The sequence below is a fragment of the Tenrec ecaudatus genome, chromosome 9 (assembly GCF_050624435.1).
Source record: "Tenrec ecaudatus isolate mTenEca1 chromosome 9, mTenEca1.hap1, whole genome shotgun sequence".
Lineage (NCBI taxonomy): Eukaryota > Metazoa > Chordata > Mammalia > Afrosoricida > Tenrecidae > Tenrec > Tenrec ecaudatus.
The window spans coordinates 4,150,687-4,170,299 of NC_134538.1; positions in this window are offsets into that span (position 1 = coordinate 4,150,687).

A 19,613-nucleotide genomic window follows, 5' to 3' on the forward strand; every position below is an offset into this window, starting at 1 on the left:
TTGTTACCCCATTTTATTCTCCTTTATTTCTAAGAATTGCATTTCTTTTAGGCAGCATAGTGGTGTGTCATAATGTTTATCCATTCTGTCATTCTCTGCCCCTTCCCTAGTGTATTAAAATCATCAAAGTTCAGTGTGAGTGCTGATATGGATACATTAACTACTGCCATTTTGTTTTGCTTGTGTGTTTATGTAATATTAATGTTTTTGTTGTTCAGATTAATTTCATGTTGAGTTTTTTTGTTTATGAATTTTCTTTTCGTATCTTTTATTGGTTTTCATTTGGTGTTTGTTGAGTTTTTTGTTTTATTCTTTATTCTATTATTGATGCTTACTTTACATTTACCTTTATGTTTTAAAAAATATTGAATTTCTTCCATTTCAGTATGTAAGTTACCTCTTCTATTTTCAGACAATGTGTAGGAAATAGGCCATTGTATATAGATTTTCCAATATTATTCATATTTATTTATTCCTATTCTTTACAATTTTTAATTTATCTCATATTTTTGCCCTCCCCTCTACTGTATATATTTAAGTTTTTCTGTATTTTCTTTGATTATTTTTACCAAAATTTTTCAATTTCAGAATTTTGATAAAAAATTGGATCTTGAATTCACATTTAACTGTTTTCAGTTTTTTTAACATATTAGTTTCAGGTTTTATCTTTGTAATACAGTTTATTATACTCTTTTAAAATATATTTCAATGGAGAAGGAGGTATTATCTGAAAAAATACTATTTTAAGCTAATTTGATAAAGTATTTCAAACCATGAATATAATTCTAAAACCACTTTTTCTAAATACTTTAAGATATTATGTATTCATTATTCTAGTTGCCAGTAATATCTAATATAACAGAACAGATTTTTCTTCACTGATAATATAGTTGTTTAGTCAACTGTTTTCTTATTTCCTTTCAATTTTACAGTAGAAGTGCATCTTATAAATATTGGACTATGACTTTATATTTGCTACTAAAAGTACTTGAGTTTCATATTTGCACTATTTTTATCTTCTCTTTGGCAATGATCGGGCCATCATCCCTTGGCAGCCGCTGGCGTGTTGTTTAATTGTCAGAGCCCTAACTCACGGTTGCTAATGTGATCTCACCTGGGAAGTCGGATAGCCAGCTTATTAAAATGGTGTCTGAATCAAAAACTCAAAAGAGAAAATTTATGGTTTTTCAGTCGCATGTGATTTGGGGGTTTAGAATATAAGGAAAATCCAGTTGGGTAATATTTTTACAATCTTTTTTTCTCCACTCAATGAAAAGCTGATCTGTAAATGAGCCAACTTTTTGCAGACAAATCAATTTGCATGAAAATTAATAATGTATCATCATCAAGCTAAATTTGTTCTGATAAGAGTTCTATCCTTCAAGTCTTACAAATCAGTAAATAACCAAAGAGGAGAAATAACGTTTATCAGTGGCTGATACATGGGATTCATTTTTTTCCCCAGCACATCACAAATGTCGGGAAGTTCTATACTGTTTCAAGTTATGCTTTCTATCTATTTCTCTTCTGACCTTTAAGTAAGAGCAGGCTCATGTTCACCACAATGTGCTTAGGACCTGGAAAAATGTGTCCATGCCAGCTGCTATCAGGAATCCTGTGGGTGTGTCAGAAGATAGTTCATTTTTCTTTTGAAATTGTACATTCTAATAAGAAGTTGCTATTGCTTTTGATATTAAAAATAAAGGGACATGGTTTAACTTCATTAGAGCATCATTGGTATGATTCAGAAAGATACATTTCTTGCATATGAATGCCCAAACAAGCTTATGGCCATAGAATCTGCTTGGCACTCTAGATTCATCATTAGGAAGCTAGTCTCTGAGTGCTTCTCTTTGGATTTAAAATTTTCTGCATTATTTTATGTTGTAACCTGAACTGGCCTTTCTTCTCACCCTTTGGCATCTAGCCTGTTTCCTCGCTATTTCTCACTATTAGTATTTAGGTCACTGGTCCCTGTGAGAATATCACTTTTTTGATACATGAATTTGTCTCTTTACACTTGCTAATGTCAGTTCTCAGTTCTTGCTCTTGTCTCTCTCTCATGGTAATCACTATTTTTATGTGGAGTCTCTTGCTTGTTCCACAACAGGAGGGATCATGTGTAACAATTCAAGTCACAGGAAAAGTTCATTTGAATGAAGGAACCGGGGGACTATTCTTTTGTTCAACTCCTCACAGGAACAAAATATGAGCACGGTATTTATATTCACACACAATTTGTCTTTGGAAGATGTAGGGATTTTAGTTTCAAAATTTAGCCCTGTGTATTTGTCTCTCTACAAAAGTCATACCATTTTCTAGTCTTTTAAAATATCCCCCCTTTAAAAAAAAAGTTTCCATCAAATCAGCTACAATCCTCATGTGTGTAGTCTAGAATTGCTCCATAGACTTTTCAAGCAGATTGGCAGGCCTTTCTTCCAAGGTGCTTTTTCATAGACTCACATAACTTTTTGCATTATCAAGAGACTCCTTTGGGGTCCTAGGATGCATTCAATTGAATTGCAGAATATTAAACATACAACAGGGAAGCTACATTAAAGTGTTTGTGTCCCCTACCCTATGTAGTCAATCCTCCCCACCCAGTTATTATTAGGAGGTCCAGAGCACCTTTTCAAACATAAAATCTGAAACACACTACTTTGGAAATAATCAGAGGACAAAAGAATGGGAATGAAGAGTGACACAGCTCAAGGGCATAGGCAATAGGCTAGGCATGTGAGTTAAATTGTTGTTCTCTTAAATAGGGCGATCAAGATAAAGCCCATTTTGAAGGTGACATTGACTTAAATGGTGAAAAGCAATCATGCAAACATCAGGGAGAATAACATTACCAGTAGATCGAACAGCCAACAAAAGCTCCTGAGCATGTCCAAGATCCAGTAAGCGTTCCATTTGGAACTATGTGAAGGGAACAGGTCTCTACTCACCCACCCCCAAACAAAACAAAACAAACAAACAAAATCCAAACAAAAAACACCCTCACTGCCATTGAGCCACTTCTGATTGATAGCCCACCAATAGGACAGGGTAGAACTCCCCCTGTAAGTACCAGAGACTCAGTCTTTAGACTCAGAATAGAAAACTCTGATTTTCTCCTGCAGTCAGCCAGAAGTTTTGAACTGCTGACCTTGAGATTAGCAACCCAATGTGTATTGACAATGCCACCAAGTCTCAGCCTGGTCAAATGAAAGCTTTGATGATAGACAGTAGAGCCGAATAATGTTTTAAAAAATAATTGTCAATATGATACTAGTCTCTCCCAACCCTCTCACTTAACAAACATCTCTGCAAACATACTTTTTCTTAAATGCATGTGTCTGCATGTGTTTCTTTTAAAATCACATACCCATCAATAAGAAGCTTGCAAATGAAATTGTTCTCCAAGGGATCAGTTAGTGTGACTGGTGTGAACAACGCAGTACATGTTCCATTAGCACTCCTATCAAACTGAGATCATGGAGCTACCTGGGCAAGAAAGGAAAAAATAAAGGCATGCAGATGGGCTATGTCATCACCACATGCAAGCACATTGGAGTTAGTGCACAGCGTCCATAGATGGCTAAGTTTTGTGATACTGCTATTTCCTCTCCATTCCCTTTCCACTGGGTCTGGTCTAGCCCATTTTTTATCCCCCCGCGCCCGTTTTTTTTTTTTCTGTCTTTACCCAGTACACTGCGCAACGTGCTGTTCATCCCGTAAGAACTAGCTCACTGATCACCTGCTCAGTGCCAAGTACAGTACATTGCTCCCTCCTCTGTGCAGCTTCAGTTCCGGAGCCTGCGTCCTTTGTAGTACACAACGCACCCTGTCATTGCTCTGTCTTCAGATGGCTTCATCTGGTACCAAACTGAGCTTATGGAGGATTCATAGTGACACAGAGTCATCTCCTAATCCACAGGCAGAGTCTCATGCATAGAAGGCTGTTAGTAAATGTGCATTCAACAAAAGTGTAGGCGGAATCATATTTCACACCCAGAGACTCTACGAACTAGCAGTTTGGAATATTTTTAGAGAAAAACTCGATGTTGAAAATTTTAAAAGCCCAAATCTGCTGTGACGTATGGCACTTTTCATTGGGATTATATTTTAAAAAGGGATTATATTTCATTTGGGATTGGATTTGTACTTAACTCTTTTGGGTCACTTAGCTTATCAGCCCCCGATCCCAGAAGCTTCATTCTTGTTCAGACAGAACTTCTGCATTAGCCAAAAGAGAAGGAAGAGACAAGAACAACAAGATTTTTTCACTTCACGCGTGGGTGTAGGCACTTAGATACAGCCGTGAATTAAATAGACCCCGCTACCAGCTCTTATTGAGCTCAAACATTTGGAAGACGTTGTTCTGGGAAGGGGAGATGCTAGGGCTGATGAAGTAGGTTTTCATGTTAATAGGTTGGTTTGTGGAAGCTTAATTAAAAAGATGACCTCTGGACAGCGCCTTAATGAAAGAGAGGGGCATTCATGAGACCTAGCTTATCAGGGTTCCTGTACAAGAAAATCTTTTGTTGTGGCCCCAGAACCAATCGCCATCGAGCCCATGTCAACTGCCCGCAATCCCATGCGTCAGAGTAGAACTGTGCTCCATACGATTTCCAAGGGCTTATTGCTGTGATATAAACTGCCGTGCTCCACCTCCGAGATGCCTCTGGAGAGACTCAACCCACACTCTTCAGCTGCCTGCTTCATTTGTACAACCCAGAGGGTTCAAAGACTTCAAAACCCCCAAACTAACTCCCTCCCATTGAGTTAATTCTGGCACATGGCTGGAAATCTTCATGCGGGCAGTCTTGTCTTTCATGAAGCGGATAGTAGTTTGAACCTGTGACCTTAACCTTACCAGTCTAAGACTTTACTGGACAGCGGGCACCAGGGCAATGACCTAAATAGCTGAGTTAACCCAGGAAACACTCCTGGAAGCTTTCGGGAAATTCTGCAAGTACCTGTAGCCTGTAGAAATGGCATCCATAAATTCTCCTAATAGTACAAGCATCTCCAAGATGAAGCTGCTCTATGCATTTTAAAGATGGCAAAAATGTTTCCATCACAGCAGTGCTTTGCAAATGTTTTTAAAGATCAAGGAAATTAGCCAATTTGGAAATGTTTAAAACTGGAACATTTTTACATCACCTCATATATTACCTATCCCATATGGAGAGAGAGATCGGTGGTGCTATTGTGTCCCTCCTGGCCTGGCAGTACCTCATGGGGTGGGCTGACTGAATTACTGCCACTGGTGACAAGCCCAGGCATGACAGATTCATGGCAAGTTCCCCGGAGGTTGCTGTGCTTCAGGTAGGCTAATGTTCCCTGACTTTGTGAACTCCTATCAGATTCTTCCACTTGTAGAAAATTGATTTGATCTGAGTATCATTAGTATTCCTTTATTCCTCAGAAACTGCCATTTCCAAGTGTGTTTAGTTCTGGATTGAAACACAAAATAATGAGCCTGTAATTTCATTTCTTGGGAGGTCTCGTTCATTTATGTTCACTTACAGCGGTACACTCCCTGCGTTTTTTCACTTGCACAAACCCTGGGCCCCTTGTCATAGCAGGGGAGAAGCAAGCCCCGAAGGCTGGCCATCTTGTGATACCACAGCTGTACTCACGTGAACTGAGGGATCCTAGTCCATTCAACACCACATCCATACATGATTTGAGATACTTGATATAGCCAGATATGCTGAGATCTTAAGTGGATCCATGCCTGTCTTCTCAAGAGCCTGTTTGCATTGGCCAAGCACCATATGCTCCCTGCTGGGTGAAACCTAGCAGGGCCCTGACCTCTCTGATTGTTGTATTTCTTCTCTTCTGTCACCAGAAGGGAAGCTTTTTGTTCCTTTAAAGACACAGTCTCAGTAAGCCATAGCTGCACTTCCTTTTTTTAAAAAAAATCATTTTATGGGGGGCTCATACAATTCTTATCACAATCCATCCATACATCCATTGTGTCAAGCACATTTGTACATTTGTTGCCATCATCATTCTCAAAACATTTGCCTTCTAATGGCGCCTTAATATTGGCTCCTCATTTTTCCCCCTCCCTGCCCACTGCCCCCTCCCTCATGAACCCTTCATAATTCATAAATTATTATTTTGTCATAGGTTACACTGTCCGACATCTGTCCCTGCCCACTTCTCTGTTGTCCATTCCCCCAGAGAGGAGGTTAAACGTAGATTCTTGTCCTCGGTTCCCCCTTTCCATCCCACATTCCCTCTACCCTCCAGGCATCGCCACTCTCACCACTAGTCCTGAAGGGGTCATCTGTCCGGGATTCCCTGTTTCCAATTGCTATCTGTACTAATGTACATCCTCTGATCTAGCCAGATTTGTAAGGTAGAATTGGGATCTTGCTAGTGTGGCAGAGGAAGCATTTAAAAACTGGAGGAAAGCTACATGTTTAATCATTACTACCCTGCACCCTGATTGGCTCATCTCCTCCCCACAACCCTAGAATATTGGGAGAGAAGAGGGACCAGACTTAAATGCAGCGTTCCGGGATGTGAATGAAGGGTGCGCTTCTATCTTATCCCGTAGGGTGTCTATGGACCAGAATGGGCTTGGTGGCAGTAAGTCTGGTTTGGTTTTCTCTTCTGTTATAGTTGTGTAACACTAATGTTCTTGTATGTAACAGTATCAACGGAGGAACCCCTTTGTTCCAGTCAAGCAAGATTGACCACAAAAGTGTCTTCGCTACAAAGGATTATTTCTCAGTTGTATTTAACTGTATCTACTTTATAGGCTAAGGACCCATAATATGAATGGGATAGGTGTTTTCCTGATAATTGAAAGATGGACATATGAACCCACCTGTCATGTTCACGGGAGGAAAATGTGGGAATCTGCCTCTATGAGGATTTTAGCCTTGGAAGCCCTGTGAGGCAGGTGGACTCTGTCCTGCAGGGCTGCTATGAGTTGGAACCTCAGCCTTCAGGCTTCCACTGAAGGGAATCTCAGAGGTGTTTCTTGGGAATCCCAGAGGTGTTTCTTGTCTATCAACTGCTATCCTGTGAGCTGTTTCTGTGCTAGTTTCTATAGTGATTTATATCAGTTTCTTAAGCTCTCAGAGCATGAAATGAGAATGGTGATTTCCGTTCTGATTATTCATTGCTGCCTAACAAATACACTTATGGCTTATTGCAATGATCATTTCATGGACCCATGATTCTAATGTGTGGTTAAGGCTCACATGGCCTCGCCAGCAATCACTCCTGTCCCTGCATTGAAGTGGCAGGCCAGTTGAGAGCCATGCTCAACTGGCACGCTAGTATGGCCATCCTGAGTCCATCATCTGTAGTCTACACAGCTCTCTTGTTCCACACGTCTTCTCTACTAGCCCTCCCACATACCCTGCTGCAGGCTAGGCTGTCTGACTTCTTATGCACAAACTCGTGGTTCCAGAGAGGGCTAAAGCAGTAGAATTGCCACACAGTGTTTTTGAAACTATACATCTTATGGACACAGGCTGTCACATCTTTCTCTCACAGGGCAGCTGGTGGGTTTGAATGACCAACCTTTCAGTTAGCGACCTGATGCTTCACCCACTATGCCACCAACGTGATGGGTTCTACACTCTGTTCTCTGATTCACTTCTTCTAATAGACCAAAAACACGGCACCCTCCAGAGGATCAAAAATATGACTGCATTTTAGCATCATAAGAAGGCCTGAACTCCAGGACATTGTCTTTTACATCAGACCCACAAGGACATGAGATTCCTCAAGGTCAACACTCTGAGTACTTCTCCTCTCCAGCTACAGATCTGTAAACTCTCCCACATAACCAAGGACAATGGTGACCCAGAAATAAATAACTACGCTGCGCACCGTCATACAAAGAGCCATTTGTGTATAGGATTCCTGAAATAGGCTTGGATTGGTTTTACTAATTCCCTTACCCTAGAGGCAGGCATATTCCTTTGTTTTAGGGCTCAATCATACTTCTTTGAAAGTTGTGTGTGTGTGTGTGTGTGTGTGCTTGTGTGTGTCATCCTTTGCCCTCCGAATGACTGACTTTTCCATTTGGTTATCCTTTCTTTAAAATAATAGATTAAATTCTCTAAGTTCATAGCTAGGTTTTTTTGTTTGTTTGTTTTTGTGGTATGTTTTTTTCAGCCTACTTCTTATCTACACTAGGTCAGATGCCCAGATGCCTTGTTAATTTGAATTGTCTCTGCCCTTTTAATCAAGCTGACTAAAATGAATATAATTACAATTCCACTAATATAATTATATTTCAACAACTTTAAAGGTTTCCTATCAATCATATCACTGCTGACTTCATTAACAAATGCTACACAGTTAAAGCCCTTCAAGTAAGTCACACGGCTCGGGGCTTCTGTGGATCAGTGACCTTAAAATTCTTAGCAGTTCTTTAGTTGATTCAATAAGGCAACCAATTAAGCCTTAGTGAGAGCGTAACAAAGATGCACAGCTGCTTTAATCGCTTCATCTTGAACTAGAACCCATCCTTGATGGACTAAATCTGGCTATAAACTTTGCCCTGAAGTAATTTCTTACTTGGAGACCCTTCAGTTGAAAACTAGAAACAAGAAGCAATTTTACTTTCCAAGTAGAATTAGATTTTCTTTCTGTCTTTTTTTTTCTAGAATCTGCTGGAAATTTGAACAGTTTGTTCTTTAGTTTACCAATGTTTAAAAAAAATACATACAGATTGCACACTTTTAAGTTTTATGTGTGAGTTTGTCTTTTCTCAGACTGCTGGGTCCACTAGTGTGGACAACATTCTCCAAAGTGGTTCAGTAGCTGCCCTGATTAGAAAAGACATTCTGCTTTCTCTCTCCTTCGCTTGTCTCTTGTTATCTAGTGCACAGGTTACAAAATCCACGTTACAGTCTATAGGTCCCATAGAGCTTATTGAATCAGTTCTTGTTTCCTTACTCATGTTTTTTTTAATCTCCTTATACATGGTCTTAATGAATCTATAAGAACTAGATTTAGTTGATTTTAGAAAAAGAGAAGTATCTCTTTTAAAACCCTAATATTCCTAACATATCCTTCTATTTTTAATCTATTTCTTTGAAATGCTTAAACTAGAACATTTCATGTGTACAGTTTGATGAAATTTGAGAAATGCACTGATTTAATCAGGAACCAATATGCTGATGATAAAGAACAATTTTCCATCTCTTTTCCATAAGATATTTCCCTTTGCCCTTTTGTAATTAATTTCCCTAAACCCACAGCTTCAGGAAATCAATTTTTTATGCCACTTCTAGACTAGCTGTGCTTGTTAGAGAATTTTATATCAATGAAATTATACGTACTATACTCTGTGGCGTCTTGCTTCTTTGATGGCATAGTCACTTGAAATCCATCTGTGCTGTGCCATACATGTCAGTTTGTTCATCCTTTATGACTATATTGTGTACCATTGTATGAATATCCCAGAGCTTGTTTATCTAAATACCTGTTTATGAGCATTTGACTTCTTTCCACTTTGGGGGGTGTTTCAGGCAAGTGTGCTACGAATGTTCTTGTTCAATGTTTTTTTAAAGAATATGTATTTCTATACTTAGAAGTGAAAATTTTGAATTTTAACTGCTATTTAAATTTATTAAAAAATTCCATTTCGTTTTCCAAATTGATTGTACCATTTTACATTTGATGGAGATCATTTTAGAGTTATGGCTTTCCCAAATCTTTTCCTGTACTTGATATGGCCAATCTTTCCCATTTCTGACACCCAAATATGTATATTTCATTCTAGTCACCATAGACATAAACACTACATGCAGTTTTCCTTTGAATGCCCATAATGTTTAATAATTCTGGGCATATTGGTGTACATGTTAAGAATTTTTATATTTGCTTAATTTTGCTTGTTTGTTACTTATATTTTTATTATTAAATACCAATAATTATTTATGCATTCCAGATACAAAGTTGTTTATAAGATATAAATATTGTCAATCTCATAACTCTTCTAGAGTTTGATTTTTTTTTTGCTTCATGACATTTTTACAGGATAATAATTTTAACTTTAATTTTTTATAGCTCATCCTAACTGATTTCTAAAATATGTTGACTAAACAAAACTAAAAAAATATGTCTCCTTTCACACGCTGCAAATTTTATAATTTCACCTTATACCAGAGAAAGTTTTAAAGCATACGAATAGAAAGTTTTAAATACCAGAGAAAGTATTAAAGCATCCATTTCATATGTGCATAAACTTATTTCTCAAGTGTTTCTGTGAAGGGTACATATGAAGAGATATAGATAAGGAATATATATATATATTATATGTCATGCATGTATTGAGTCTTCTATTCATTGATAAGTGTTTATACTTTATAGATATATCACATTGTTAAAGTGGATTTACTGTAGACAGTACAATGTTGTATGGGTTTAATGTTCTTTTGTGTGTTTTCTTTGAAAATCTAATCTGAAAATCTCAGCATTTTGATTTGAAAGATAAGACTATGTATATCTAATGCACTTATCAACAATGATTTCAATTAATCTTTTTCCTATTTGTTTGGTTTTTATCCCTTTAATTGTTTATTTCTGTTTTCCTTTCTATCCTTTCTGTATCAATAGAGAGTATATTTTTATATCACAATATATCTAGTTTTGGTTTATTTATGATGCTTATTTTAAGTTTAATTTTATACTGGTTGATTCGTGATTTGAAATACTCATCTTTTGTCACAAGCTAAGTTCAAATACCACAACTTGTTTATTAATTTGTCAAATTGTGGTGGCATATGTTTTGCTGGGAAAGTGGAAGCTAAGCTACTAGTGTGTCAAAATATCAGCATCACGATGCATGGTGACCTGCTTTCAGTTGACCTTCAGACTAAGAAAAACTAGGAAGAAGGTCATGGGAAACATCATGAATAACCACAAAACATTGCTATTGTGCCAAGAGATGAGCCGCTCATATTGTAAGACATCCAAAACATGACTGGGAGAGAGCTACCTCCTCAAACAAAGGTGGCCTAACTTATGTGGATGAATCAAGACTTATGGGACCATCATTTGATGATGTGATATGATTCAGATAAAAGAAAATGTTTGAAAAGATCCATTCATCATTAGAAACTAAACTATATAAAGAATAACTCTAGGAAAACTGAAATTGCCCCAAATGCAAATGGAACACATAATGATCAATATTATAAGTACTGGTGAACTGAAATGGTTTGGTATTATTTTGGATGGGACACATATGATTCACTATACAGGGGATGACAAATTGAAGAGGGACTACATCATTTCATCGTTATAATAGCATTTCAAGATCTCTCATGATGAGCAATGCTGTCAGTGATAGGGTAATATCCATGATCATTCAAGTAAGACAATTAATATTACTATTATTTGAACTTGTACATCAAGCACTAAAGCTAAAGATGGGGAAAAAAGAGAGAAAACTTTTTATCAACTCATACAGTATGAAACTGATCGACCATGTTACTAGTGTTGGAAGACAAATATTGGAAAAAAGGAAGAAAGATTAGTAGGTGGGAAATGTTATGGATTGCCAGAAACATTAGAATAGAAACAATGCCAGAAATTTCATTACATAATTTTGCAAATTAATGAAGTATTTACTGGAAGTACATATTTTCAGCAATGTAAGTGGTGATTATACATATGTCTATTGCAGGTGGAATGCATAGGATTAAAATGTATTATACCTATGGAAAGACAGTAAAGTACTTAATATCATTTGTCAGAACAATATAGGAAGTGCTCAGATTCAAGATTACTTTGAAGTTGAAGAAAATAAAAATTAGTGGAAGAAAATAAAAACAATTCCAGAAGATACATTCAAGTTAAAGTTGCTATAGTCAAAGTACAACCTTGAGCATCGTCCTCCTGAATTTAGATATCAGCTCAAAAATAGATTTGACTTGAACACTATTGACCAAAGCCCAGATGGGTTTTGTGATGAATCATGGATATCCTTCATGAAGAAGAGAAGCTCATTAAAAATATATGAAAGAAAAGTCCAAAATGAATGTCTAAAGAAACTCTGAAGCTGCTTTAGAAAATAGAAAAGCTAGTCAAAAAGAAAGAAAGAAAATCTACAAAAATGGAGAACAATTATAGAGAAAAAGGTCTGAACAAAAGTTATCCGGCTATCAGAAGAGATAGTGTCTGGGGTCTTAAAGGCTTGAAGATAAACAAGAGGCCATCTAGCTCAGAAGCAACAAAGCCCACATGGAAGAACACACCAGCCTGTGTGATCACGTGGTTCCAAAGGGATCAGTTATCAGGCATCAAAGAACAAAAAAATCATATCATTGGCTGCACACCTCCATGATACGATTGCTGAGGACAAACGGGTGCATAAACAAATGTGGCGAAGAAAACTGATGGTGCCCGGCTACCAAAAGAGATAGTGTCTGGGGTCTTAAAGGCTTGAAGGTGAACAAGCGGCCATCTTGCTCAGAAGCAACAAAGCCCACATGGAAGAAGCACACCAACCTGTGTGATCACGAGGTCCCAAAGGGATCAGGGATAAGGAATCATCACACACACAACAAATCTTACCATAGTGAATGAAGGGGGAAGTACAGAGTGGAGACCCAAAACCCATTTGTCAGCCACTGGAGACCCCCTCACAGAGGGGTCTAGGAGAGGAGATGAGTCAGTCAGGGTGTGATGTAGCACCGATGAAGAATACAGCTTTTCCCCAGATCCTGGAAGCTTCCTCCCCCAAAATTACCATGATCCGAATTGTACCTTCAAGTCTGGATAGAGCAGAGATTGTACACTGGTGCATATAGGAGCTGTAGGCACAGGGAATCCAGGGTGGACGATACCTTCAGAACCAGTGGGTGAGGGGTGATACTGGGAGAGTAGAGGGTGAGTGGTTTGGAAAGGGGAAACTGATTACAAGGATCTACATGTGACATCCTCTCTGGGGGACGGACAACAGAGAAGGGGGTAAAGGGAGACGCCGGATAGGGCAAGATATGACAAAATAATAATCTATAAATTATCAAGGGCTCATGAGGGAGGGGGCAGTGGGAAGGGAGGTGAAAAAAAAGAGGACCTGATGCAAAGGGCTTAAGTGGAGAGCAAATGCTTTGAAAATGATTAGGGCCAAGAATGTACAGATGTGCTTTATATAATTCATGTATGTATATGTATGGATTGTGATAAGAGTTGTATGATCCCCTAAAAAAATGTTTTTAAAAAAGTTTTCAATAAGAAACCCACAAAGATGCATTTAATTATTGTGATAGAATATGCAGAGATACGGTGTTAGAACTTAGTTGGGATTTCTAAAGATGAAGAAACTAAAGAAAACAATTCAAGCCTCAATTCCCCAAATGAAGAATTTTAAAGCCAAAATATTGAATGACTTAGGTAGAATTGGTACCCAAAATATTGAAAAAAATTTAAACATTTCAGGAGTAGCATACGGTCAAGAATCAATGGAGCACTGATGGCTGTAAAGCTCCAGGAATTGATGGAATATCAATGGAAATGTTTCAACAAATTGATACTACTTATCAATGCCAAGGAAAGACGCCAACTCACTTCAAGAGAATCATATTTGTGTCCATTCCAGTGAAAGGTGATTCAACAAAATTCAGAAACATTGAACCTCAATATACTACATGAATAAAAGGAAATGTTATGGCACTGCTAGAAATTCCAGGCAGATTCAGAAGAGGATAGGAAATAAGGACTATCATTGATAAATGTAGATATATCTTGGTGTACAGGAAGGTATATTGGCATGATGGCTACTTGTGTTTTGACTGTGCAAATGCACTCAAAGGTGTGTAACCTCGAACAATTACACATAGCTTTGGGAAGAATAGTACTTCCAGACACGTCTTAGCTCTCATGTAGAATGTGTACATAGACAAAGAGGCAGTCATTGAAACAGAATAAGATGGTATTACACGATATTGAATCAGGGAAGTTGTGCACCAGGATACAGCCTTTCACGGTGCTTCTTCAGTGTGTACACTAAGAAATTAAGCTGAGAAGCTGGACTAGATGAAGAAGAGTCTAGCACCACCATTGGAGGAAAACGCAAAAGCAACTTGCAGTATGTGCTTGAGGAAAGTGAAGCACTTACTGATGAAGATCAAAGATTATACTTCAACATCAAGAAAACAGAAATCTACACATATGGACTGATACATCATGATTAGCAGAGAAAACATGGCTTGGCACAGCGGCTGCAACGATGGACGCACTCATAAGAAACGTAAGGCTGGTAATGGACTGGCATGCGCTCTTTTGTTCATCGGGCTGCGCTGCGTCAGAAACAACTGGGGGTGACCTACCCACAGCAGCACCAGGTGTCAACATGGACGTGTAGGGGTCTAACAATACCTTTAAGCAAAATGTCACCTCACACATAATTCATGAAACTTACAAAGTATATTTATTTTGCTCTACTTGTCCCTGCACTGTCATTATTTTACACTTACATCTGCAATATTATAAGCCTCACAGTGCATCACTATTCATTTTACTCACGATGATAAAATGCAGTTAAACGAAACTTCATAAAGAGGAACAATATTTATCTATGGTTATGGTTTTATCCCACCCCCCCCCACTAGATTCTTCCTCTTATCCTTTTGGGAATGAGAAATGTCATTGGTTATGTTAGTGAGATCATGCTAAAGTACAGTGGGTTCTAAATGTAATTTCTTCTGAGTAATGTCTAATAAAAGAGTAAAATGCACACATGTAGAGGAGCAAGACAGATACTAAGCCACAATACAGACAGACATATGTCAAAACCAGCAATTCCATGGATTACTGGAAGGCACAGGAGCTTAAGAAAAAGTCCTTCCCCAGAGCTAGCATCCTGAATCCTGACTTCCAGTCTTATGCACTGTGAGAAATGAAACACGCATTGGTCAAAGCCTCTTCTTGTGAACTAGTTTCTCAGGGCAGCACCAACAAACACCTGTACTGCTGACATGTTTGACTTTTATATGCTAAATTTTTTTTCCTATGTGAAAATTTTCTTTAACTATTTCTTCCAGTGTAAGCCTGTTGGTGATGAGTTGTCTGAGCTTTTCTTTGTCAGAAAAAAAAAAAAAGCCATTATTCCACCTTCCATTTGAAGACTTATTTGCTTTTGCTAAAGTTTTATATTACATCCCCCCCAACCAATACTTTCAAGATGTCAGTCTTTTATCTTCTGGCTTGTTTCAATTTGGTGAAGATGTCTATGGCTAATTTTAGATTTGTTTCCCTGCACAAAACATGTCTTTGTTTTTATTCTGGCTGCTTTTAATATTTTCCCCTTTAACATTGAATTTTTCAAAGAATTAGCAAGCATGTATTGTTTGATTCCTGCCCCCCTCCTCTTTGGAAGTTGTTGGATTTCTTGAATTAATGGGTATATAGTTTGTAGCAAATTTGGAATATTTATGCAATTAAAATGTTTTTCTCTTCCCCTTTATCCCTCTAGGATACTAATTATATGTGTTGGGTCTTAATAATGTCCACAGGTCATGGTAACTCTGCTTAATCTATTCTTTTCTTTCTTCTCTTATTCTGTTGGCTGGTTTCTATGTCGTTAGTGTTCAATATGCACTTTCAACATGTCATCAGTGGGAGCAGTCCCTGGAAGCTTGTTGTGTCAGGGGGTCAGCAAAAAGAGAAAACCTGCAAAGAGATGGACTTTCACAGTGGCTACAACAAGTAGCTCAAACAGAGCATCACTTGTGAGGATGGTGCAGGACCACTGATAGCTTCATTCTGTTGTGTATAGGGGCACCATATTCAGAGGGGTGCCATGAGCCTCAATGGACTCCACCACATCTAAAAATAACAGTGGGTTATTCCCAGTGGGATTTCACCCACAAACATTAATTTTTAATCTCTAAAAATATGTTAACATCTCATGTTTCCTTCCTCATCAGTTGCATTACCTCTTAATTTTGAGCATATTTCTAAATAACTTTTTAAATGCTTGTTTATTACTTTAATCATCTCCTTTTTTAATCTGAATCTGTTTCAATGAACTGATTTACCTTCTGGAAATGGGTCCCATTTTGCTTCTTCTATGCATAGCTAGTAATTTTCATTTGGTGTCTAATATTATAAATGGTACATTGCTGAGTGTTTGGATTTTGTTGTCTATCTTTAAAGAGTGTTGCAGTTTGTTTGGACAGTCGGTTAAAATTTTTATGGATCAGCTTGTTCTTTTCAAGGTTTATGTTTAAACTTTGTTGAGGGGCATTTAGATCAATCTTTGCTCTCAGGCTCATTTGATACTACTGCAGAGATGAGAAACGACTGGTTTCTCCACTCAGTGCTTTATGAATTAAATAAGGTCCCTCCACTCTGGCTCTTCTAAGAGTACCTCAAATATTCAAGAAATTGACCGAAAAATAAAAGGTTGGTACTTTGAACTCACTCGGAGCAACCTTGGAAAGGGTCTTGGACATTACTTCTGGAAGGTCAGATCCTTAACAACACTGAAGCAGTTCTCCCCGAAGCACCTGGAGTCACCATGAGCCTGAGTCGATTTGACCACACCTCACAACCACTGATTATTAGAAACTTGAATTGGCTCATCTCTGTAGCCCCGGCGATCTTTCGGTTTATAATCTCATGGCATTCATTTTTACTTATTTGTTTTTGGAATCCTTGAAATGTTGCCTTTTTGCACAGGACCTAAATGCAACAGAGCCAAGTATCGTTATACACTTAGCTCTGCAATAGCAGTGAGCGATGAGTAGATGCTGGGGTAGACACGGAACAGGTGTGGAAAGGAGAGTGAGTATATATATATACCCAGAGATTTCATACATATAGGTTTGGCAGAGGACCTCTGCATGCTTGTATATGTCAGTATATACATTCCTGTGTTGTTTTTAGCTACCATCAAGTCAGTATCAACTTAATGCAAACCAATGTCATTGAACTCTTGATTCCAACTCACAGCAAACTTATAGGACAGAGAAGAATTTCCTTCTATAGGTTTTCTGACACTGCAAATCTTCACGGGAATAGAAAGCCTCATTTTCCAAATCGTAGCTGGTGATTTTGAACCACTGACCTTGCAGTTAGTAAGCCAAAGCATAACCTACTATGTCACAGAGCTCCTGAGCTGTATGAAATATGCCGTGTTTTTTACAACCCTGTGTTTGAACTCTTCAAATTCAAAGAGTTCCTTTTTTTTCTCCAATCTGTCCACAGCCCCTAGGCATGTCTCTTCACCTTCTAATGTCCTCAGTTCTCCAAAGCACTGGGTGGGGCTACTGTCTTTGAACCCTTCCTTCCAGGTGTGTCTGAAACCCATCTAAATATCAAATTAATGCTTTAAGGTAAGTGGGTTTACAAGCACTCTATCTTCATACTTCCCAGTAAACATTTTGATCATTCATTATATCAATGATAAGCAGAAGAAATCAGAATAAACAAAGTAGAGTCAGATACTAAACTTAATTCTTAAAACAGTCAAGTTCAATCCTTATTTAGCTTTTCTAAATCATTATCTAAACTATTCTACTTATGCAAAAATATGGGATTAGGCCTCTGAGAGCATCAAACCAGATCCAACCGTTGTCAAACATTTTCCTTAAGCAGCATGGTTTCTGAGAAATTCAAAGGGCAATTTCTACCAGAGTTCAAAATATACCTTAACAAGATTTATTTTTGCCATTTCACACAGGAATAACCAAAGACTCCAACCAAACAACAACCAAAACTTTAACTTCCCATGTCCTTTCCAGAAAGCAACCCAGTAAACTGCATGGTCACATCTGACTCCTGGCTAGCCAAAGAAGAAACACTACCATGAAGGAGAGGTCAAATAAATAGCCACTCTCCATCTTTATGATTTGTTTCTCCAGTACCCTACTTCCAGTACCATCATGTGTTAGTCTGAGTAGACTTGAGAAACTAATCCACAGAAGCTCATGTATGTCTAAGACAGAACTTTATATAAATGGTAAGTGTTCATTAGGAAAGCATCCAAACCCAGTCCAGTCCAAGCCCATAAGTCCAACATTAGCCCATATGTCTAGACACCGATCTACAAAGTCCTTCTCAAACTCACAAGACAGATGAAATCATGCCAACTGCAGGACAATCACCTGTGGGTAGAAAGTCTTTGAATCCAGTGGCGGTGTGAGCATCTCAGCGCTGGTAGGGGTCTCCACGTGGCTTCTCCAGCACCCAGGGCTGCATCAGGGTAGGTCTATGTGACTTCTCCTCAGGGATAGTTCACAGGAAGTGAGCCTTGCCAGCTGAGACAGCGAACAAGCTAAGGCAGCTCCAGACTGGTCCGACCATCAGAGAGCAAGAGATAGCAAGTTGAGGCTTGCCAAGCCATTTATCTCTATCCACCCTTCAATTAAACTGCCCTTCAATTAATCCCACATGTGTTCATTGGCCAAGTGGGTGCAATGAACTTAACTATCACATACTCCTCTTCAACAATTCCTACACAAACATATACGCACATATACATAGAAATTGTTGAATAAAAATATATTATGGTGTGTATCTTTTAACTCAAAAATTGAATATTTAATTGTATAATTTTTTAACCAAGTTAGGGTTTTATTGTCTGCAATATTTTTAATTAAAAAATAATTTTATTGGGGGCTCTTACAACTCTTATCATAATCCATACATACATCCATTGTGTCAAGCACATTTGTATATTTTTTGCCATCATCATTCTCAAAACATTTGCTTTCTATTTAAGCCCTTGATATTAGCTCCTCATTTTCCCCCTCAGCGGAATATACTCTCATTCAACAATTTCTACAAGTACATGAAGTTCAATGACATTGGTTACATTCTTCACATTGTTTCACAGACCCTATTCTCTTTATTCATATCCTTCACGGCTCCTGACTGAAACTTACTGTCATCTAGGGAACCCTGGTGGCGGAGTTGAGCTGCTAACTGCAAGGTCAGCAGTTCAAACCCACCAGCCACTCTGTGGGATAAAGATGAAGATGCTTTCTGCTCTTGTGAAAATTTATAGCTTCAGAAATCTACAGGAGCAATTCACAGGGTCTCAATGAGTCAGAATTGGTGGCCAAGATTTCGTTTTTGTGTTTTATTTTAAACTTCTTTATAATTACTGTTTTCAACCTGATCTCACATAGCTAATTCTTTAAATAGCACAATATTTAAAGTGCATATTCTTTACCCATTTAGCTAAACTGTAATTTAAAGGTAACTTCAGGAGGTAATTTTATAGATTTAATTTCCCCCCTAAGAACAATAGATGTGGTTCCTATATTTTCAAAAATGTTCTTTTATTTTCCCCAAATGTTCTTTTATTAATCTTTAGAGAAACGGATTGCCAGATTTTCTTACACAAAACTTTTTGGGGATTTTAAACCAGAAACCTTCAGGTGGGCAGCCAAGTGCTGAACAGTGGAAGGGAGGTTATAATTTTTAAGAGAATGGTCAGTATCAGTGTAGACCTGGCTGTGAACAAGATATCTGAGGAAGGCGTTAAAGATGCTCAGACAAGCATGTAAGGAGTGTTTCAGGCAGACGTGGATCCACTGAAAGGTCTAGAGCAAAGGATTGTCATAATATGACTTACCTTTAAAAAAAAATCAATCGAAATTCTGGCTGGCATGTTGACAACGAGGAGCTTG